This window comes from Pan paniscus, chromosome 3 (assembly GCF_029289425.2).
Source record: "Pan paniscus chromosome 3, NHGRI_mPanPan1-v2.0_pri, whole genome shotgun sequence".
Taxonomy (NCBI): Eukaryota; Metazoa; Chordata; class Mammalia; order Primates; family Hominidae; genus Pan; species Pan paniscus.
The window spans coordinates 130,540,082-130,564,915 of NC_073252.2; the positions used below are offsets into that span (position 1 = coordinate 130,540,082).

The 24,834-nt window shown below is 33.6% G+C and overlaps 1 long non-coding RNA gene across 1 annotated transcript in view; it reads right to left on the minus strand.

The window, feature by feature from the left end:
- Positions 1 to 10,057: 10,057 nt before the first annotated feature.
- Positions 10,058 to 24,834, minus strand: part of LOC129397630 (uncharacterized) — a 31,916-nt gene continuing 17,139 nt past the window's right edge. The window contains exon 3 of the long non-coding RNA XR_008625227.1: positions 10,058 to 10,442. This is a non-coding gene — a long non-coding RNA (uncharacterized LOC129397630). The remainder of the gene's footprint in view (positions 10,443 to 24,834) is intronic.

Sequence of the window (24,834 nt, forward strand, 5' to 3'; positions counted from 1 at the left end):
GGTGCATCTGTGGGTGGGAAAAAAAGTGAGAAGCTAGCTATTCTGCCAGCTGTAGGAGTTTTGACTAACATACATTTGCATAACTATGACCACAAACAAGACATAGAACAATTCCAGCACTCCTAAAATTGTCTTGTGTTCTTTTGTAGTAAAAACTTTCAATAATAGTTTTCCTCCCTTCAATAGCTAGTAAACTGTATGAAAGCAAGTCTGCTTTACTTCAATAAAATGAACGCTTTGGCCAGGCTTTCTTAGAAAATGTTGTATATCTGCAGTCAATTCACATTTTATAAGGACCTCTCAGTCTCTCACATGGAGTTTTCCTTGCTGAAGTCCTTGAGTCTTCTCCAGTTAGGTAAGATAGACATCTGAGCTAAGTTCACAACTTTTCTTAAGAGAAAAACTTACCCCTGATTCAATAGAAATGTTTGCACACATGCATAAGAAAAAGCATGTACCTGTAGACAAAATCATCATTAACTATACTGACCTATTAAAGTTAAAATTCTTTGTTACAATTGCCTATATCCAAAAACCATCAGTCTATATTACAGTGGTTAAAAAATCTAATAACACTAGTATAAAGGCAGCTGAATGGAATTGAGTAATTGAGACTGACCCAGCTCTCAAGATGAAAGACATCAAAGCTCACACACTAAAAAAAACGAGTACAGCCTCATATATTCTTTCTTTTTTTTTTTTTTTTTTTTGAGACGGAGTCTCGCTCTGTCGCCCAGGCTGGAGTGCAGTGGCGCGATCTTGGCTCACTGCAAGCTCAGCCTCCTGGGTTCATGCCATTCTCCTGCCTCAGCCTCCCAAGTAGCTGGGACTACAGGCGCCCGCCACTACGCCCGGATAATTTTTTTGTATTTTTAGTAGAGACTGGGTTTCACCTTGTTAGGCAGGATGGTCTCAATCTCCTGACCTCATGATCCGCCCGCCTTGGCCTCCCAAAGTGCTGGGATTACAGGCGTGAGCCACCGCGCCTGGCCACAGCCCCATATATTCTTGATCCACTAAAAGACTTTCTTTTGTCAATTTTTTCTGCAAATTCTACTTTTCTATTTACACAGGCTCAGGATATAATGCATAAAATTTTAAGAAATTAATTTGTAGCTAACAAATAGTAATTATTTTATTTGCCCAACAAATAGTTTAGCTGGAAAATAGAGAATAAACTGCATAAGAAAAATTGAAATATCACTTGTATTATTTGTAAAGATTAGAATAAAAATGGAGTAGGTATCATAAAAAAATATGAACTTCATAATCCTCCCCTCCACAAAGAAAACTAGGATTAACTCATCTGAAAGAATGAGTCTGCTAAATCAGAAACATTTACTCAGATTTCTGTCTCTCTGAGTGGAGAGGAATAGAGACAATATCAAATACTTCATGATTATGATCAGAGATAGAATCTCTCAATCAAGAAGTGTAGTGCACTGGTAGTTGACCCACTCCACCTCAACCAGGTAAAATCTTGCGTCTTTATATTGGTACATATACCGTGTATGGCAGTAAATATAACAAGCTTTCCTTTTCTTAAGTTTTCCGAATTTTGTTTCATAGTTGAAGCAAAAACTATAACCCTGTCTGTTTCGTTCTAGTAATACGTATAGCAACCATAAAAATAGTTATACAAAGAGATACACTTTAAATATAACCATCTTATATGTATTTTTAAAAACTCTAAAAATGTTGAAGTGATTCTCAGGAAAGCATTAAAAATCAAAACAGATAAACACAGAAATAACAGAGAACAAAAAAAAATGGCCAACACAAACCTTCACATATCTATAATTGTATTAAAATAAATTATCTATATGTTGATTAAAGAAAAATACAGCCAAGCATTGCTTAATGACAGGGATGTATTCCAAAAAATGCATAGTTAAGAGGTTTTGTTGTTATGTGAACATCATAGAGTACACTTACACAAACCTAGATGGTACAGCCTACTACACACCTAGGCTATATGGTACGGTTTATTGCTCCTCAGCCTCAAAGCTGTACAGAATATTACTGAACTGAATACTGTAGGCAATTACAACACAGTGGTATTTGTATATCTAAATATATCTAAACATAGAAAAGGTACAGTGAAAATACTGCATAAAAAATAGTATACTTGTACAGGGCATGTACCATGAATACAGCTTGCAGGTCTTGAAGTTGTTCTGAGTGAGTCAGTGAGTGGTGAGTGAAGGTGAAACCTAGGACATTACTGTACACTGCAGACTTTATAAACACTATACATTTAGGCTATGCTAAGTTTATAAATGTTTTCACTTAATAATATGTTAATCTCAGGTTATAGTAACCTTTTTACTTTATAAACTTTATTTTTTTTAATTTTGACACAGCATAAAACGCAAATACGTTGTACAGCTGTACAAAAATATTTTCTTAATTTATATTATCATTCCATAAACTTTTTTCTATTTTTACAATTTTTAATTGTTTTAAGTTTTTGTTAAAAACAAAGACACAAACACACACTAGCCTAAGGCTACCCAGGGCAGGATCATCAATATCACTGTCTTCCACCTCCACAACTTGTTCCACTGGAAAGAATTCAGAGGAAATAACATGTATGGAGCTGTTATTTCCTATGATAACAATGCCTTTTTCTGGAATATCTCCTGAAGGACCTGCCTGAGGCTGCTTTACACTTAGCTTTTTTTATACATAGAGTAAGTACATGCTAAAATAACAATTAAAAGTATAGTATAGTAAATACATAAGCTAGTAACAATCATTTATTATAATTCTCAAGTATTATGTACTATATGTAATGCTGTATGCTATATTTTGATACAACTGGCAATGTGGAAGGTTAGTTTATACCAACATCAACAAAAACATGTGAATAATGCATTGCACTACTATACTGCAATGTCTATTAGGTGTTAGAAATTTTCCATCCCCCTTTAAATCATATGTGACCACTGTCATCTATGCAGTTATGGTTAACTAAAACATTGTTATGTGGCACAAAATTATATTGTCAAAGTGGATTAACAAATATGACCCAATATATGCTGTCAACAAATAGCTCACATCAGATATAATGATATATTTAGGTTGAATTTAAAGTGATAAAATATGTGTATTAAACATTGAGGAAGAAAAACAGAAGTGGCTATATTAATATCAAAGTAGATTTAGAGCAAATAAAATTACCAGAGACAGAAATGCATGTAATATAATAATAAAAAACATAAATTTATGAAATCAACATGGCAATCCTAAGTAAATAGGCATTAAACAAAACCACTGTAATATATGTGAAGCAAAAACTGATAGAACTGAAAGAATAAATGGATAATAAATATTATAATTGCAAACTTTAACACCCATCTCTGAACAACTGATAGAAAAACTAGACAGAAAGTCTGCAAGAATTATAGGATGCAACACCACCATCACAAAAAGAGGCTCTAATTGATATTTACAAAACACTCATTGACATTTACAAAATATTACAAACAACACGCAAACATATATTCTTTTCAAGTGCTTATGAAACACATACAAGATAGACCATATCCTAGGCCATAAAACAAATCATAAAAATGTAAAAAATAAAGAAAAATTATGTAACATGTGTTCTCCAACAACAATGGAAACAAAAAACTTTGTTATCATAGATAACAAGAAAAAACCCAAACATAGATACAAACAAACAAACAAACAAAAACCCACACATCTAAGATAACCTTGGGTCAAAGAGAAAGTTTCAGGAATATAAAAAAAAGATCCATTGAACTAAACAAAAATGAAAATACAACAGATTAAATTTGTAAAACAGCTTTCAAAAGTGTTCACTTAAAAATGTGTAGCAATAAATTTCTATATTAAAGAAGAATTAAGTCAACAATTGAAGCTACCACTTCAAAAGTCTAGCAAAAAGAAAGAAAAATAAACTCAAATAAAGCAAAGGATAGGAACTAATAAAAAATAATTGTAGAAACTACTGAAATTGAAAAAATATGAGACAATGAAACAAACAGCTATATTTTTGGAAGATTAATAAAATTGAAAAACCTCTAGGAAGACTCAGAAAATAAGAAAGACACATTCCCACTATCACAATGAAACAGGATATTACTCCATACCTTGCATACACAACCAGAATGTGGGAACATTACAGACAACTTCTTATTCATAAACTAGACAAAGTAGACAAAATAGAGCCATTCTCTGAACACAGACTACCACAACTTGCCCTAGAAAATGGATACTATGAGTAACCTTACCACTTTTACAAATTGAGTCTTTAATTAAAACACTTCAAAAGAGAAATCCCCAGGCCTATATGGTTCCACTGAAGATTATGAATAAATATTTAAAGAATAATTTATACCCATTCTACACTATCTCTTTGAGAAAACTAATGAAGAGAAAACGTTTTCCACTTTCTTTTATGATACTAGCATTACTTTTATACTAAAACCTGACAAGAAAATAGTCTTACATGAAAAAAAGAGGGCTACATTTCAACATCCCTTATGAATGTAAATACAAATATCCTTAGCAAAATAGAAGTAAATAGAATTAAGCACTATATAAAATAATTGTTCACCCTGACCAAGTGAAGTTTCTTCTAAAGATGCAAGGCTGATTCACTGTTTCAAAAAATCAAAGAATATAATCCACCATATTAACAAGCTAGAGAAGAAAAAGCACACAATTATACCAATCAATATAGAAAAAAAACTGTTTGATGAAACTTAACACCTATTTGTGAGAAAATGTCCAAAGAAAAAATAGGCATACAATGGACTCATCCTCAAATTGATAAAATATTGTCTATAACAACCTACAGCTAACATTATACTTAATGGTGAAAGACTGAGTAAAAACTTCTAGAACTATTCAGTTCAGCAAACTTATAGTATAAAAAATCAAAATCAAAAATTGATTGCATTTCTATGTACTAAAATAAATATGTGGAAACTAGAATAAAATACAATATTGTTCAATCACCTAAAGAAAAAATACTTAGGTGTAAATGTCACAAAACGTATACAGGACTTTTATGCTGCACATTATATACACATCACTGATGAAAATAAAATTAAAGAAGACCCAGATAAATGTGTAGATACACTATGTTCTTAAGTTGAAATTTTCAGTATAATACAGGTGTAAATTCTCCTCAAATGCATACCGTTTTAACAAAATTCATATTGAATGCCAGCAAGATGTTTTGTAGCTGTAGAGATAATCGTTCTAATATTTTCAAGAAAAGGTAAACAAACAAAAATTGCCAACACAAATTCTAAAGAGAAGAATGATTGAAAATAACTAGTCTACCAGATTTCAAGACTAATTTTATAGCTACAGTTTTCAATACTTTGTGATATTGGAAGAGGGATAGACACGTAAGTCAATAGAACTGAACAGACAACCGAGATGCTGACTCAAACAAATTTGATCAAATGCTTTTTGAAAAGGTGCAAAGCAATGAAATGATGAAACATAGCCTTTCAACAGTGCTAGAATAATTGGCTATTCATAAGCTAAAAAAAAAAACTTTAAGCCTCTCACACTATATACAAAATTTTAAAAATATATGCAAAATATACAGAATTTAACCCAAAATAGAGTACATATTTCAATGTAAATCATAAAACTATAAAAAATTTAGAAATAAAAGTAGAAAAATCTTCAGGATCTAGAGCCAGGCAAAGATTGTTTTATACTTTACATCAAAATTATGATCCATAAAAGAAAAATGTGATACAATTAAATTTATCAAAGTTAAACATTTTCCCAGCAAAAGACCACATTAACAACATGAAAACACAAACTAAACAGTGAAAGAAAATATTTGTAAAGCATATACCCAACAAAGACTAATATGTAGAATATATAAAGAGCTCTCAATATTCAATAGTAAAAAACAATCCAACTAGAACTTGCATAAAATACGTAAATAAACATTTTGCTGAAGAATATATGCAGATGACAAAAAGCACATGAAAAGATGTTCAGCGTAACTAGACATTAGGAAAATGCACATTAAAACCACAACAAGGCATCACTACATAACTATCATAATGGCCAAAATAAAAAGAAAGTGAGGGCACCACATGCTTGTGAGGACATGGAGAAACTGGATTAATTTTACCAGTGAAAATTCCAATGGGAATGTGCAATAGTTATAGGCACTCTGAAAACAATTCAGTAGTTTCTTAAAATATTGTACTAACCACGCAACTACCATAAAATTCTAGGCACTTATTCTAGAGAAATTAAAGACAAAAAATCTGTATGTAAAATTTACAGCAGATATTTTTTATAATAGTCAAAACTGGCAAAAATCAAGATGTCTATCAATGAACGAGTGGATAATGACAATGGTGTCTATATATCATGAAATAGTGTGCTCAGTAACCACGAAACCCAAACTATTGCAATATACAAGAATCTGAATAAATCATCAGAAAATTATGTTGGGTGAAAAAAATGTGTAAGAGATTACATTTCAAGACTAATTATATGTAACAGTTTATTTATATAAAAGTCTGAAAATGGTGAAATTGTAGTTGTAGAAAAGTGATTAGTAGTTTCCAGGGATGAAGGTGAAATGAGAATGGAAGGGAAGAAGAAAATGAGAGATCATTGTAGTGATAGAATCATTTTGTATCCCATCAATGCCATTATTCTGGTTGTGATATTGTATGATTCTTTTGCAAGATGCTACCACTGGGGAAAATGTAATGGTGTCCCTCTGAATTATTTATTTCAATTTTCAATATATCTAAAATTATCTCAAGTAAGAAGTTGAATTAAAAATTTATAAAACCAATTATAAGATGTGTCTCCAAAAATTTAAATGGAAAAAAATGCATATTCTCTGTTAAAAATTGATTTCAACTTTGCTACTGATAATATTTAAACAATATTTTAAATTAATCTTTTACATACTAGAGAAGTTTCTAGTAGTCTCTTCAATAGTATTGAAATTGAGGGAGCTAGTGGTTTGGTTTGAATGTTATAATCATGGAAAACACTTCAGATCTATTTTATTCCTCAACAGAATGAAGCTGTAGACGCAGAACTAAGAGAGAATGATAGGACTAGAGATTGCCTTATTTGTTTCTGACTCTGATTTCTTAATGACAGATTGCAGTCTGAAGACCAGGTTTAACTAAGAATCAATTTTGAGGGGCAAAAAGTCAATTTCAAGCTACAACACTGGACATTCATAGATTCTTAATTAAACTCTCACCAGTGTAGACTGCACAAATAACAGCTGGGAGGCAAACTACAATTTGAAAACACTGCTCTCCCTCATACAAACTCCAACCAGACGGATCTAGGATAAAGTGAAACAAAGGAGGAGAAAAATATTATACTCCAGATATCATAAACCATGTTCCATTGTCTCAAACTGAGAGCAATTAATGATTCCAGAAACAAACAAAATTATCTGATAAAAGGGATGACTGCCTTCTATTTAGAAATAGAGCATACTATAAGGCAATAAATTATGTTTTCAAAGTGGTGAAAAAGAAAAAAATCAAATCCAATATTTTATAGCTAGAGAAAATATTATTTAAAAAGGAAGCATTTTTAAATACACAAAATATAAGTGAATTTGTTGCCAGATGAATTTCACTGCAAGTGATTTAAATGGGAAATATTTAGACTAATGGAAAATTATACCAAGTTATATATATATATATGAGAAATTTAAATATGTATATATATATTTTCTTCTTTATTTCAGTAAAAGACAACCAGATTATTATTTAAAGCCAAAATTATAACATTGTATTGTGAGATTTAAAACTTATTTAAAAGTAAATTATATGACTAAAATTAAGAGCATAAAAAGGAAAGGAAAGAGAAGTATACTGTTGTTACTGTATTGTATATTATGAGGAAAAACGAGTATTAATTCTGATTACATTTGATAAGTATGTTATAATTCTTAAAGAAAATTGGTATATAATAAAATGAAATGTAGTTTAAAAGCCAATGAAGAAATAAAATAGAATAATAATTTTAAAATTCTATTAAACCAAAAGAAGGTGGGAAAGAAGAAATAAAGGAAAAAACAAACAAGAAAATGAGTATAATAGAATAGAAATAATGACATAATTTGTACACCCAAACATACCAAATGACTCATTAATATACCATTAGTCAGCTCAGGCTACAACAAAACAATGAAATTTAGGTAGCTTAAAAAACATTTATTTCTCACAGTTTTGGAGGCAAGGAAGTCCAAGTTCAAGGTGCTGATAAGTTCAGTTCCTAGTTGAATGACCTCATCCTGGTTTGCAGACAGATGCCTTCCAGTTATGTCCTCACATGACAAAGAGAACACAATCTCTCTCTGCCTCTTGTTATAAAGCCACTAGTTTCACAACTAGGGCCTCAAAACCTCATTTAACACTAATTCCCTCTCAAACGCCTCATCTCCAAATACAATCACGTAAGTGGCTAGGCCTTCAAAGTATGAGTTTTAGGAAACACGATTCAGTTCACAGCTACTCTATTTAAAATGTCAGAGATGATCAAATTGAATAAAGAAATAAGAACTAACTCTATATTTTCTACATAAGATACTTTAAATACAATGAACCAATTAATTGAAATTAAAATGATGAAGGAATATATATCATGAATATAACAAGCATAAAGTTTTCTTACTATGTCAATCAGATAAAGTTGACTTCAAGACAAGAACAAAGTTGTCAGACATAAATATATTTCATAGTGATTGATAAAAGATTAATTCATCAGGAAGAGCTATAATCTTCAAAGTGCATTTACCTAAAAAGAGAGCTTCAATCATTTAAAGCAAAACCTTTCAAAACTAAAGGAGTAATAGATAAATTCATAGTCATAGATGGGTATTTCAGTAACTCAAATTAATTGTTAGGAAATGGACTGTATTGAGTACCTCTCTTACAGTTTTGTGCACTTTCATCTGATTGATCCGCACCCTTGACCAATTTTCCATATACCTACCCTTTCCTAATTGTTTTTTACACTGCTGTGCCCAATTTTGAGTGATGCCTTGGTTTTAGCCTTTTTTTTTTTTTTTTTTTTTGCATACTCACAAACCAATCAGCACACACTACCTAATTCTGAGCCCATAAAAAGCTCTGGACCCAGCCACACTGGGAGGGAAACCACCTGATTTCAGGTACAGAACCACTCTCATGTACCCTCTCTGCTGAGAGTTATTCCATCACTCAATAACATTCTTCTCTGCCCTCCTCACCCCTTGATTGTCAGTGTAACCTCACTCTTCTTAGACGCTGAACAAGAACTGAGGAACTGCTGAATGCAGGTACAGCTGTAACAAAGGCAGGCTGGGGAATGCCAGGCCCATCTACTGGCTGAGTGTGGATCCTGCAGCAAGTGCAAGATCCAGGCTAGTGCACAAGCCAGACATGGCCCATCAGGCCAAGTGGAGGGAGCACCTCCTGCAGCAGGCCTGGAACTGAGCAAGGCCTGAGTGGGGAGACATCGCCAGCCGCAGAGGTCCCTGACTGGCAGAAGGACTAAGAAGAATCCTGCATCATAAGGACATAAAAGACAGCAATACTGGATATTTCAATAACTCAACTTAATTGTTAGGAAATGGACTGGACTGAGTACCTCTCTTCCAGTTTTGCACACTTTCCTCTGATTGATCCTCATCCTTCACCAATTTTCCATATACCGACCCTTCCCTAATTGTATGAATTTTAGGAAACACGATTCAGTTCACAGCTACTCTACTTAAAATGGCAGACAACTTGATGTTCATATAACTTGACATTCATATAACAACATACATACCCCCGAATTATAAAATGCAAATTATTTTAAAGTGCAAATGGAGTGTTTATGTAATGGACCTTATGCCTGTCAATAAAGTAAATTTTAATAAAATCTAATGCATGAAAATCATAGAGAATACAGTCTATGACCACATCAAAAGTAAACTAGAAACTAGTAACAAACATTTTAAAATCTCTGAGTATTTAGAAGTTTAAATATACATTTCTAAAAACTATTTCTAGTGTCTTTTTATAATGGTGTATGTAGAAAATCCTAAAACATCTACAGTTATACAATAAGTAATAAGAACATTGTGTATTTACACAGGCTATGTGGTGAATACAGAAAAATCAATTATAATCTACAACCAAAAATAAAGCATTTGAAAATGAAGTAAAAACTTTCATAGCCACTTTGGGAGGCCAAGGTGGGTGGCTCATTTGAGGTCAGGAGTTTGAGACCAGCCTGGCCAACATGGCAAAACCCATCTCTAGTAAAAATACAAAAATTAGCCCTGCATGGTGGCACATACCTGTAATCCCAGCTACTCAGGAGGCTGAGGCAGGAGAATCACTTGATCCTGAGAGGCGGAGGTTGCGGTGAGCTGAGATTGCGCCACTGCATTCTAGTCTGGGTGACAGCGTGAGACCCTGTCTCAAAAAAAAAGAAAAGTTCATAGCATCACAGAATATAAAATGCTTATGAATAAATTTAATGAAAGATATACAAGCCCTCTCCACTGAAAACTTGAAATTTCTATTAGAACAAAACATACATCTACCCTATGAATCAGTCATTTCACTCCTATGTGTACACTCAAGAAATAAAAAAGAAATACAGTCACACAAAAACATGTAAAATAATTTTTTAGCAAAATTATTAATAATAGTGAATAAATGGAAACAAATGTCCAGCAGCTGGAGAACTGATAAACAAATCATAGTATACAGAAATCATTGGATACTAATCCAAAATTGTAAAAATATAAAACTTCTGATTTATGCAACAACATCAATGAATCTTTAAAAAGATGTTGCATTGCAAGAAGCAATTCAGGCAATCAAGGAACTATGATATGAGTCCATTTATATGAGGTCCAAAGAAAGGCAAAAGAAATTTTTATGGATAAAATCAGGACAGTGGTTTCTGATTTTACGGAGATGGCAAGAGGTTGAGGGAAGTTCCTGGGATAGTGGCAAATATCTATACTTTTTATAATGTTTGGTTACACCAAAGCATTTGTTTGTTAAAGCTCAATAAGTTATAAATGAGTTATCTTTTCATTTAATTGTATGCAAAGTTTACCTCAATTCGGAAAAATAAAACTTAGGCAAAAATCAGAATTAACACGATGAAATACAAGCAAATGAAATACTTCATGAAACATAAGTGTGAAAATATTACCCGTATGTAAACAAACTTGACAAAGACAAATGCAGTAGGTAGTATGATCATAGTTATTGAGGCCAAATAAAACGTACACAAAATATTGAGTTTCTATATTTCTGAATGAGAAAATAGAATACAAAAAATAAAAGATATTCAAATGTAAAAATGTAATAAACCTTTTATTCTGAAATTAAAGAAAATATTTAAAAAGTACTCAAAAAGGGCTTACCAGGTTTCAAAAAGATTATGATAAAAATACAAAAACATGGAATCAGTAAAGTTATTGAACCCAAGACTTAAAGGAAGAATGATCTACTTTGAAGAAGAATATTATGTTAAAAAAAGGAGGAAAAACAAAACAGTGCTTATCTTTTACTTACATAAAATTGGAGACCAAAAAGAAAACTTAGTGTATACAAATTAGTAATTTCACTACTGTATATGTAGTGAAATATAAAAACATACATCAAACAAATATAAACGTAAAATATAAACATACATCAAACAAAACACACATCAAACAAAATAAGGATACAATAGAAGAATGCAAAGGGTATTTATTGAAAGGTTGTTACAATTTATTGTGCTTCACAGATATTGTAATTTTTTTAAATTAAAGATTTGCAGCAGCTGCGTACTGAGCAATCTATTGATGCCATTTTTTCCAACAGCATGTGCTCACTTCAAGTCTTGGCGGCACATTTTGGTAACCCTTGCAATATTTCAAACTTTTTCATTATTATTATATCTGTTACGGTTATCTCTGATCAGTGATCTTTGAGGTAACTACTGTAATATCTTTGGGGAACCAAACATCATGCCCATATAAGACAGCAAACTTAATAAATGTGTGTTTTCTGACAGCTACACTGACTAGTCATTTCCTCGATCTCTTTCCCTCTCCTTGGCCATCCCTATTTTCTGAGGCAAAACAATATTGAAGTTAGGCTAATTAATAACCCTACAATGATCTTTAAATGTTCAAGTAGAAGAAAGAGCCACATGTCTATCACTTTAAATCAAAAGCTAGAAAGAATTAAGCTTAATGAGGAATGCATGTCAAAAGCTGAGATAGGCTGAACGCTGGGTCTCTTGTAGCAAACACTTAACAAGTTGTAAATGCAAAGGAAAAATCCTTGGAGGAAATTAACAGTGCTACTCTGGTGAACATGCAAATGATAAGAAATTAAAAGAGCTTTATTTCTGGTATGGAAAAAGCTTTAGTGGTCTGGATAGAAGATCAAACCAGCTACAACATTCCCTGAAGCCTGAGAAAGGTGATGAAGCTGCAGAAGAAACATTTGATGCTAGCAGAGATTGGTTTGTGAGATTTAAAGAAACTATCTCCATAACATAAAAGTGCAAGATGAAGCAGAAAGTGTTGGGAGAAGCTGCAGCAAGTCATCCAGAAGATACAGCTAAGATCATTGATGAAAGTGGCTACACTAAACAACAGATATTCATGCAGACAAAACAGCCTTTTTATTGGTGGAAGATGTTATCTAAAATTTTCATAGCTAGAGAGGAGAAAATAGTGCCTGGTTTCAAAGCTTCAAAGAGTAGGCTCTCCTTTTAGGGAGCTAATGCAGCTGATGACCTTAAATTGAAGTCGATGCTCATCTAACAGTGTGAAAATCCTAGGGTTCATAAAACTTATGCTAAATCTATTCTGCTGTGTTCTAGAGATGGAACAACAAAGCATGATGACAGCACACCTATTTACAGCCCGTTTACTGAATATTTTGAGCCTCCTGTTGAGACTGCTCAGAAAGAAAAGACTCCCTTCAAAATATTACTGCTCTTTGACAATGTACCTGGTCACCCAAAAGTTCTAATACAGATATACAGGAGATTAATGCTGTTTTCATGCCTGCTAACACAACATCCAGTCGGCAGTCCATGGATCAAGGAGTAATTTTGACCCAAGTTTTATTATTTAAAAAATGTATTTTGTAAAGCTACGGTTGCCCTAAATGGTGAGTTCTCTGATGGATCTGGACAAAGTAAATTGAAAGCATTCTGGAAAGAATTCACCAGTCTCAATGCCATTAAGAACATTTTGATTCATGGGAAGAAGTCAAAATATCAAAAGAAACAAGAGTTTAGAAGTTGATTGCAATCCTCATGGATGATTTTAAGAGGTTCAAGACATCAGTGCAGGAAGTAACTGCAGATGTGGCAGAAAAGGCAAGAGAACTAGAATTACAAGAGTAGCTTGAAGATGTGACTAAATTGCTGCAATCTTGTGATAAAACTTTAACAGATGAGCAGTTGCTTCCTAGGGATGAGCAAAGAAAGAGGTTTCCTCAGATGAAATCTATTCCTAGTGAACATGCTGTAAACATTGTTGAAATCACAACAAAGGATTTAAATATTGCATAAGCTTAGTGGATAAAGCAGTGCCAGAGTTTGAGAGAATGAACTCTAATTTTGAAAGAAGTTCTAATGTGGGTAAAATGCTATCAAACAGCATCAAATGCTACAGAGAAATCTTTCATGAAAGGAAAAGTCAATTGATATGACAAACTTTATTGTTGTCTTACTTTAAGAAATTGCCAGAGCCACCTCAATAATTGTGTATACAAATTAATGTTACACCTTCAATTGTATGTAATTGGGTAGATATGTAAATTAATGATGTGGATATTTAAGTTAATGTTGGCTATGCAAATTAATGTTTCTCACTAGCCATTATTTATTCTACTATTTACTTTTAATCTTTATTTTCTCTCTTCTGGTACTCCCACTAATTGTATGTATGTAATTGGGTAGATATGTAAATTAATGATGTGGATATATGTTATTGTTGGTTATGTAAATTAATGTTTCTTACTAGCCATTATTTATTCTAATATTTACTTTTAATCTTTTCTTTATTTTCTCTCCTCTGGTACTCCCACTATACACTGTTGGTACACTTGAAGATGTTCTACATTGACCTGAGGCTTTGTTTATTTTTCTTTATTCTATTTTCTCTCTACTCTTCTGATTATGTCATTTCTGTTGATCTACCTCCTAATTCTCCTATTTTTTCTTCTCTCAGTTTCAATCTATTGTTAAGCCTAACTCATAATTTTCTTATGTCAGTTATTGTACTTTTCACTCCAGAATTTCCATTTGATTATGTTCCAATCTGAACATATTTGTAATGGCTACTTAGAAGTCTTTGTTAATCTAATAACTGATTCCTCTAACGTGACAATTTCTGTTGCCTGTATTATTATTATTTTTTCCCTGCAGTGGGTCACTTGTTGATGATTCTTAACATGTCTTTTAATTTGTTGAAAATGGAATATTTTAGGTAACATATTGTAGCAACCCTACATACTAATTTTCCTCTCCCACTCTCTGGGGCTTATTTGTTTTGTTGTTTGCTTGTTTATTTGTTTTGTCACTAAATGGGCTATTTCAGTGAAGTCTATTTCCCTCTCAGTATAAAGACTTTGATGTTCCTTCTTTGACAGTGCAGTGTTGAGGGCTCATATGGCCACTCTGTGATGCCAGTCACTTTAGCATGGCAATCTTTGCATTTCTTTTCCTCTTATTTTTCTGGTAAGTTGTCTGTTTTCCTTGGTTTTACACGTCTTTGCACTTCACTAATTACTGAGGACTATTTAATTTTTCTTAACAATATCCTGTGTCATAAATAGATCAGTAGTCTTGTCCAACAAGGGCAGTTTTTAAAGGCCAGTCTGACTCCAGAAGGACTCTTCTAAGCTCTCTCTTTCCCTGGTTTTTCTGGTGAAATACTTGGCCTATGGTTTAATGCATTGCTTGTAATTAAAAGGACTTATTGTTTTCAAGAGCGTCCTTAGGCTTGTACTTTTTTATATTGATTAAATAAAATCAGTCCTTTGAAGGAGACCTTCAGAGCTTTCTTATTTTACGAATTGCTTTTCACCTGGCAAACTGTCTTAACCACTGTTTTGGGATCTGGGCCTGGAGGTAGCCTCTGTTCATCTTAGATTTCCTTTCTCTTCCTCTCCACGTATGCTATCCCTACCCTATGAGTGATGGAGGATGAAGGAAGTCAAGGCTCCAGTATTCTGGGCCTGCCACATTTGGAGTACAGCCTCTCTCAACTGGGTAAGAGTGGAGGGAGGGAGCTCATGCCTCTTAGCTGCACTTACCAAAAATTTAACTTCTTCAACTTTTGGTTGTAGGGATGTGGGAAATGCTGGTTGCCTCCTCCTTTGGAGATATACAGTAAGACTTGATTGGAGCATGATCAAAAAGCATGGACTGTTTTTTTTGTTGTTGTTGTTGTTTTAATCTCTTCAAACATTCCCATTCTGAGTAAAACTCCCATCAAGCTGAGTTACAGGTGGGGCAGGAAGCAGGGATAGAGTGGGTGGTGGCTGGAAACTCACAGACTCTCACTGTTATTACCGACATTAGATAATTTGCTATGCACTTAGGGCAATTTCCAGAGACTTAAAATGGTTGTTTTTTGTTTGCTTTTTTGTATTTGTTTTTAATAGTTTTTGACAGCTTTGTTCATTTTACTTGCGAACAGATCCATTGAGCTAACACTATTATCCTGAAAGTTAAACTCAATTTTCCAATATTTAATAAATTCTCTAATACATGAAGAAAAACAAAACTGAAACAACAGCAGAGTCTATACTAATTATAAAATGATCCAGTAGAGCACCATAAATTTTCAGAGCCTATAAAGGTCTACTTAATAAGAACATTATTGACATGGTCATCCATTAAAACTGCTTTCCCAATGAAATAGAACTACCTCCTACCCTGACTGCACTCTGTTTTGTATTCATTAAATAGCATTTCTGCACATTAAAATATGCATACACTCTTTTTTGAATCCTAGTTTGTTGAAATACTTTATCTATTATTCAAAACTAATTGAATCCTGCTCTACAGAATATCATGAAACATTCTAAGCTTGGCACTTTACATTGAAAACATTGTCATGTAGGTAAATTTTCTTAGTTTTAAAAAAGAAGAACGTTACAAATTGAAAAATAATTTGATAGTACAGTCCTGATTAAAAAAAAAACTTAAGCACACTTAAATTTTGAGGAGTTTATCTGAGTATTCAGTGATTCATGAATTGGGGCAACATCTTGATTGATTAACCAGGGCAAATGGCTAACACTCCATTTAAAGGGGCAAGAGGAAAAACTTTTCTAAAATATTTGCAGAAACAAAACAAAGAAAATAATTTTGATTGGTTTAAGTGAAAAGTTCCTATTTAGAGGTCAGTTGGTGGTTTCTGATTGGTTCGGTTACTAGTTTCAATTTACTGTTTACATTGATTTTTAGTTTGTTCATAAAGGAATGAAGTGCCCGAGCTACTCCAATCTAAGAGTCTCCCAATTAGAATTTGTTTTAACAGCTCTGAGAAGGCCTTAGTACATATGTATGAGGTAGTTATCAATTAAGAGAAACTGCCTTGCCCCTGAATTATTTACAAATGAATCAACATTTAAGGTGTAAAAACTGAAATATAAATGTAAGTAAAAAAAGTAAAATAATTTGAGAAATCACCGTATATATTAAGAAATGAGGAAGGACTGGCTAAAAATGGTACAGAAAATGGAAATCATAAACTATATATATTTGATTACCTAAACAGATCTAACAATTGTTCAGCAAAAATCACTCTATGTATAATTTGAATAAAATCATCTGATTATAAAAGATATATAGATTAGTCAATGGTTTAATGACTCTAATAAATCAAGAACTAGTAGGGATTTGAGGAATTTTCACTTATAAATAAATGGAGATAAAATATGACCTTTATAGAGATATTATTGAATTTGATAAAACTGCAGATAATTTTTAGTCTCCCTTTCAGTGGTGGACCTTAATTAAGATCCATCTGTGAAGACAAAAATATCTCAGACCAAATGCTTACCTAGCTGCCTACTTGAAGAATTATGGCTTTCTTTACTCCTACAAGCCTATATAATATTCCTGTACTTTACACCACACTAAGCCCCGTATCTTCAAAAATAAGCTTTTTCTTGTGGCTAGAGCCCTACAAATATGTAGCATTTAGGATCTACATACAGATCTCCAGGATGGACTCTTAGATAACTAGCCTCACTTTATAAACAAAACAAAGCAAGTTAGATATATAAGCAAGAAACAAAAGGAGTAAGTCCACATGTACCTGGGAAAAGAAAATCAGAAAAAAAATTATCATCGGTAAAATCTAATTTATTAATAGAGTTAGAGAATAGATTTTTAAAAATATTTGTTTTTAGAGTAGTTTTAGGTTCACACATTAAAAATTGAGCAGAAGCTGCAGAGGTTTTTCATATACTCCCTGCTCTATATTAGGCATAGCTTCCCCCACTGTCAACATCCCACACCAGAGTAGAGATTTACCATAATCAATAAGCCTACATGGAAGCATCACTATCACCTAAAGTTCACAGTTCATATTAAGGCTCACTCTCAGTATTGTACATCCTATGGATTTTGAAAAATGTATAATAAAATGTAGTCACTGTGATAGTATCATATAAAGTAGTTTCACTGCTCTAAAATTTCTCTGTGAACTGCCTATTTGTCTATGCTTTCCACTCTACCTCAGAAACCACTGATTCTTTTACTGTTACCATAGTTTTGCCTTCTTCAGAATGTCAGAGTTGGCATCAATAAGTATGTAGCTTTTTCAGATTGACTCCTTTCACTTGGTAACATAAAGTTCCTCCATATCATTTCATGCTTGATAGCTCATTTCTTTTTAGCACTGAATAATATTCCATTGTCTGGTTAAACCACCATTTATTGATTTAGTTAGTTGCTTTAATTTTTTGGCAACCACAAATGAAACTGTTATAAACATCCACATGCAAATATTTGTGTGGACCTAAGTTATCAACTCCTATAAATATTAAAGCGAGTGATTGCTGGATTATATGGTATAAGGATGATTACTTTTGTAAGAAACTGCCAAACTGTCTTTCAAAGTGGCTATACGATTTAGCATTTCCCCAGCAATGAATGAGAATTCCTGTTGCTGGACATCCTTGGCAGCATTTGGTGTTGTTAGTGTTCTCAATTTTTTCCCATTCTAATAGGTATGTAGTAATATTTTATTGTTGTTTTAATTTCCAGTTCTCTGATAACATATGATGTGGAGCATCATTTCATTTGCTTGTTTGTCATTGGTCTTCTTTGACGAGGTGTTCATCAAGGTCTTTGCCAATTTTCAAATCCTGGGGATTCATCTATTTCTCGTTGCAGTTTTATCAGTTTTTGCCTCACTTATTTGACTCTTTTGGCCACATACATATTAAAGATTTCCATTTTTTCCTAGATATTTGATCCTTTTGTCATTATGCAATGCCCATTGTCCCTGATAATTTTCCTTGGTTTGAAGTCTGCTCACTCTAGAGTTAATATTTCTATGCCATGTGCCTTTATATTTAATGTAAATTTCTTGTGGACAACATATAGTTTGGTCTTTTTATTGATCCACTCTGATCATCTTTGACTTTTAATTGGTGTATTAAGATCACTGACATGTAATGTAGTTATTGATGTAATTGAATTAATATCTACTATATTTGTTTCTGCTTTTTGGATTCTATTTTCTCCTTTCTTAGTATTCCAGTTACACTTTTTACTAAAACTTCTTAGCACTTGCCCTAGCTTTTGCGATATACATTTACACCTAATCCAAGCCCACTTTCAAATAACACTATCCTGCTTCACAAATGCTGCAAGTAATTGTAATAACACCATAATCCCAATTCTTTCCTTCTATCCTTTGTATCATTGCTGTCATGAATTTCACTTATACATAAGTGTGTACACACATACAAGCATACATAATCAAATATATTGTTGGCATTATTATTTTGAAAAAAAAAACAGTTATGTGGTACATTAAGAATAAAAAAATACAAGTTTTATTTTACTGCTATGTATTCTTTCTCCAGTGCTCTTTCTTTCTTTATGTAGATCTGAGTTTCTTACCTACATTATTTTCCTTCTGTATTAGTCTGCTCAGGCTGTCATGACAAAATACCACAGACTGTGTGGCTTAAACAACAGAAATTTATTTTTCCACTGCTCTGGAAGCTGGAAAGTCCAAAATCAAAGCCACAATAGGGCTTGGTTTCTAGTAAACATTATTTTCCTGGCTTGTAGGGTAGGTTTCTGCTCACAGGGCCTTTCCTCTGAGCACATACAGATAGACATATTGGATCAGTATCCCATATTGGTGAACTTATTTAACCTTAATAACTTCCTGAATACACTGTTTTAGTCTGTTTTCTGTTGCTAATCACAGAATATATTAAACTGGGTAATTTTTTTTAAAGCAACCCATTTCTTATAATTATAGAGGGTGAGAAGTTCAAAGTGAAGGGGCCGCATCTGGTGACAGTCTTCTTGGTGGTGGGTACTCTGTGCAGAGTCCTGTGGTGACACAGGACATCACATGGCCAGGCAGCTGAACTTGTTAGCTCAGGTCTCTTTTACTCTTCTTATAAAGCCATCAAGTCCCACTCTTGTGATAATCCATTCACTTATTAACTCATTAATCTAAGAACATATTAATTCATTTTATGAGGACAGAGCCTGATGATCCAATTACCTCTTATAGACTCCACCTCTCAATAATGCTACATTAGGGACTAAATTTCAATATAAGTATTGGGAGGGAAACAAATATTCAAACCATAGCAGACCCTATCTCCCAATTAAGTCACATTTAGATAAAGGGCTTTATCTATGAATTTGAGGAGAAACGATTCAACCCATAGCATGCTTCCCATAACCTTACAAAATGCATGTTTTTTGTTCTTGTTTTTGTTTTTGTTTGTTTTTTGTTTTTTGAGACAGAGTCTCGCTCTGTCGCCTAGGCTGGAGTGCAGTGGCGCGATCTCGGCTCACTGCAAGCTCTGCCTCCCGGGTTCACGCCATTCTCCTGCCTCAGCTTCCCGAGTAGCTGGGACTACAGGCGCCTGCCACCACGCCCGGCTAATTTTTTTTTGTATTTTTAGTAGAGACAGGGTTTCACCATGTTAGCCAGGATGGTCTCGATCTCCTGACCTCATGATCCGCCCACCTCGGCCTCCCAAAGTGCTGGGATTACAGGCGTGAGCCACCGCACCCGGCCAAAATGCATGTTTTTATCGCTTGCAAAATACATCCATTCCATTCCAACATCCTTAAAAGTCTTAATTCATTTCAGCATCAACTCTAGTTTCTGAAGTCGAAATTCTCATCCAAATATCATCTAAATTAGTATGGATGAGGCTCAACTTATGATTCTTCCTGATGCAAAATTTATCTCCAGCTGTGAACCTATGATATGAAACAAGCTATATGCTTCTAAAATACAGGCTAGACATGGTGGCTCATGTCTGCAGTCCCAGCTACTTGGGGAACTGAGTCGGTAGGATCTCTTGTATCTGGCAATGGGAGGTTGAGGCTGCAGTGAGCTGTGATTGTACCACTTCTCTCCAGCCTGGGCAATAGAGCAAGACCCTGACTCAAAAAAACGAACAATCAAAATAATGGCGGGACAGGCATAGGTTGACATTCTGATTCGAAAAGAGAGAAACAGAAAAGAAGGAAGGGGTGACAGGGTCTAAGCAAGTCCAAAGCCCAGTAAAGCAAATTCTATTACATCTTGAGGCCAGAAAATAATGTTCTTTGGTCTAAGGGTCTGCCTTCCAGGCCCACTGCTACAGAAGTGTCACCTCTATGGCCCTATTAAAAGCCTTACCCCCACAAATGTGCCAGTGGGTTCTTCCTACTCCTAAGGCTCCAGTGGAGGCAGTCTTGCCTATTGAAACAGAGGTGATGGCCTCTTTCTTTTAAATTCGGGGGGCAGCCATAATGATTTCTGAATCACCTTTAGGATTATTCTCCTCTTCTCTTGAATAATGGTGCCCCATTAGAGCCAAATAACTCTATTTTCCTTTTCTGTGTAATATTAGAAGTATATTAAGCCTTCCTTAATTTCATCCCCAAAGCCTTTCTTTACCTTGTCTCATCTTGTCTTTGTATCCTTTGAAACAAACTGGCTATATCTCTGCTGCTATAATTGCATGTCCATTTGTGGCCTCTGCTTAGATGGTTGATTAGATCCGTGGTTCATACCTGTACTAATCTCCTTATCAAATGGTTGTTCAGCCACACCTTTAGCATTATCTTCAGAACATGCTTTATCATATTTTTCTTTGCAGTATAAATAGGCTAAGAATTTTCCAAATCTTCAAGCTCTGGTTCCTTTTTGCTTAACAATTTTTTCAATTTATCTCTATCCTCTTGCATTTTACTATAAGCAGAAAGGAGAAGCAAGGTCACACATTCAACAATCTGCTTAGAAATCCCTGCAGCTAAATGTCCAGTTTAATTGTGCACAGGTTCCACCTTCCACAAAATGCTAGAGCACAATTCAGTCAGGTTATTTGCCACTTTATAACAAGACTAGCCTTTAATCCAGTTTCTAACAATGTGTTCCTCATTATCATTTGAGACCTCGCTAGAATTGCCTTTAACATTTATATTTCTATCAACATTCTTTTTAATGATGTATGTATTCTCTAAGACTATCAAGGCTTTCTGTATAGTTCTCTATTTTCTTCCTGAACTCCCACTAGAATTGCCCTTAATATCCATTTTTTCCACCAACAGTCTTTAGGCTTTGTCTAGCACGCACCTTAAAACCCTTCCAGCTTCTACTCATCAACCAATTCCAAAGCCACTTCCACATCTTAGGGACTTCTTATAGAAGCATCCGATTTCTCAATAACAAATTATGAATTAGTCGGCTTGAGCTGCCATTAAAAAATAATTCAGACGTAAAATTTACTTTCTTACAGTTTTTGAGGCTAAAAAATCCAATGTTATGATTCTGGATGGTTTCAGTTCCTGGTGAATTCTCTCTTTCTAACTTGCGTATGTCTGCTTTGTCCTCATATGATCTTTCCTTTGAGTGAACACTGCAGAGAGAGACTTCTTCTTTAGATTAGAATAGCATTCTTATGACCTCATTTAACCTTAATTATTTACTTTCTAAGGACTCCATCTCCAAACACAGTCACATCAGGAAATAGGACTTCAATATATAAATTCTAGGGTGACACATTTCAGTGCATTGTATCTTTTCTCTGAATAATTTTTTTTTTTTTTTTCCGAGACCGAGTCTTGCTCTGTCTCCCAGGCTGGAGAGTAGTGACATGATCTTGGCTCACTGCAAGCTCCGCCTCCCGGGTTCACGCCATTCTCCTGCCTCAGCCTCCCCAGTAGCTGGGACTACAGGTGCCCGCCACCACGCCCGGCTAATTTTTTGTATTGTTTTTAGTAGAGACGGGATTTCACCGTGTTAGCCAGGATGGTATTGATCTCCTGACATCGTGATCCTCCCGCCTCGGCCTCACAAAGTGCTGGGATTACAGGCGTGAGCCACTGCGCCCGGCCTGTCTCTCAAATTTTAAAGGCAGTAGTTCATCCTCTGATCTCCGTTCTCTGATGGCTCTTAGAAGAGTAGTTGGTTTTTCAGTGTTTTGGGAATTTCTCTTACTGTTAGATTGCAGTGAAGACTGCCAAACTCCTTACATAATTTTATATAATTTTAAAATATTTGGTAACTTAAAAAGTCTATTCTGATTAAGTAAACATTTGAATTATTGTGGATGCAATTGACTTCTGAGTTCACCACAGTTAATAAGTGCTCCTTACATGCCAGTCTGAAAACCAAAAGTGTGGATTAGAGTTTATATTTTAATTAGTGCAGATGGCACATTACTGCTAGTGGCGAGTTTTTTATATACTAATAACTGAAAATATGCTTACAGTGCTCAGTATGTGACAAGATTGTTCTAACCACTTTGTATTCCCCAACAACTGTGTAAGGCACTGAGTTAGCAAATGAATGCACAACAGAGAAAAGCATGAAAAAAGAAAATAAAGGTGTAAAAATTTTGTTTCAACAACGTAGATACATGGAAGATGGTGTTTATATTTAAGACAGGAACCAATGATGGGATAATATTTCAAGGATTTTGAAAGTATTTAACTGACAATAGAAAAAAAAGACGAATTTTCAAGCAGGCAATTTGATTATTTATTTAAATATTTAATTTACAATCATATGTTCATGGGATACAATATGATATTTTGATGTATGCCTATTGTGGAATGATTAAATCAGCTAATTAACATATCTATCACCTTATATACTTATTATTTTTGAAATGTATTCTTAGAAATTCTGAAATATATAAAATATGATTATTAACTGTAGTCACCATGCTGTGCAATAGATCTCAGAAACTTATAACCTTATCCTTTCTGTCCAACTGAATCTTTGTACATTTTGACCAACATTTCTCCAGGCTCTGGTAACCATCATTCTACCTCTGCTTCTATGAGTTTGTCTATTTTAGATTCCACATATAAGTGAGATCAAGCAGTATTGGTCTTTCTGTAGTTTTTCAAAATTATTAGAATGATTAAAAAGTTGATTTTAACAAGACCAATTTGAAGACATATAACTAAAACTGTTAATGTTATATACAAGAAAGAAATGCCAAGTGACAGAATTTTCTTTGTTTTTGAGACTAGATAGTATTCCATTGTGTATATACACCACATTTTCTTTTATTTTTGAAAAAGGTCTGACATTGGCAACTAAGGTAAAAGAGTCTCCATACCTCATGTTTCTAGTAGTGTCTATGTGATTCAAACATGAATGAACAGAGAGTAGAACACAGTGTTACCACTACTACTTCTCTACACATCCAATGAGTCTCACTACTACTACTCACAGTAATAACAAACAATATTTATAAATATTTTCTGTACTCCAGTCATTGTTCCAGGACTTTATCCACACTAGCTTATTTTATTCCACAAACCCTTGGAGCAATTATATCTATATTTTATATGCTGAAGGATATGTAGAGGGTATAAAACCTGCCCAAAGTTTCTCAGGAGATAAGCAGACAATAAGAAAGTGGCCAAGCAGAATTGTTTTTTATGGGGCAAGTTTTCCGCCCCTGACTCTAGTCTCCAAGGATGAGAAAATGCTAGTTTGTTTGGTAACAGTGTCCATAGCATCTAACAAAGTGATGGGTACTTATCCCATGTTCAGTATATACTGAATTAAAGATAATAAACTCTGTATCACACATGCTTATACCTAAATCTTTATGTCAATTTTTAATTATATTTTGAAATAAATCTATATAGAAAAAAAATTGAGGTTACTGATAGTAGCACAAATCTCTTTGTGTTACTGTCAGTGTATCAGAATATAGAACCAATTTACACTGTCATTAGAAATGTTTAAGAGTCTTTTTCCCTACTTAAAGAACCTCTGTGGGTCTAACATATATATATATATAGTTCTACCATTCTGAAAGAGTGTATAATTTAATATTTATTATTAAATATTTTATTTAAAATCAAGATATTTCAATTTTTAAAATTTCTATTGGCTATATTAATTTTTCTGTGAAATGTCTGCTCATGTTCTTTTAATTTTATGGAAATTATTCATGATTAAATAAGTTAATCCAATATTTTTACAGCAGTTGTGATTTGCCATTTCTTTCTTGTATATACCATTAACATTTTTTGTTACATGTCTCAATTTAAATCAGTCTTGTAAAAACCAGCTTTTTTTCTCATTCTAATAATTGTGAAAAA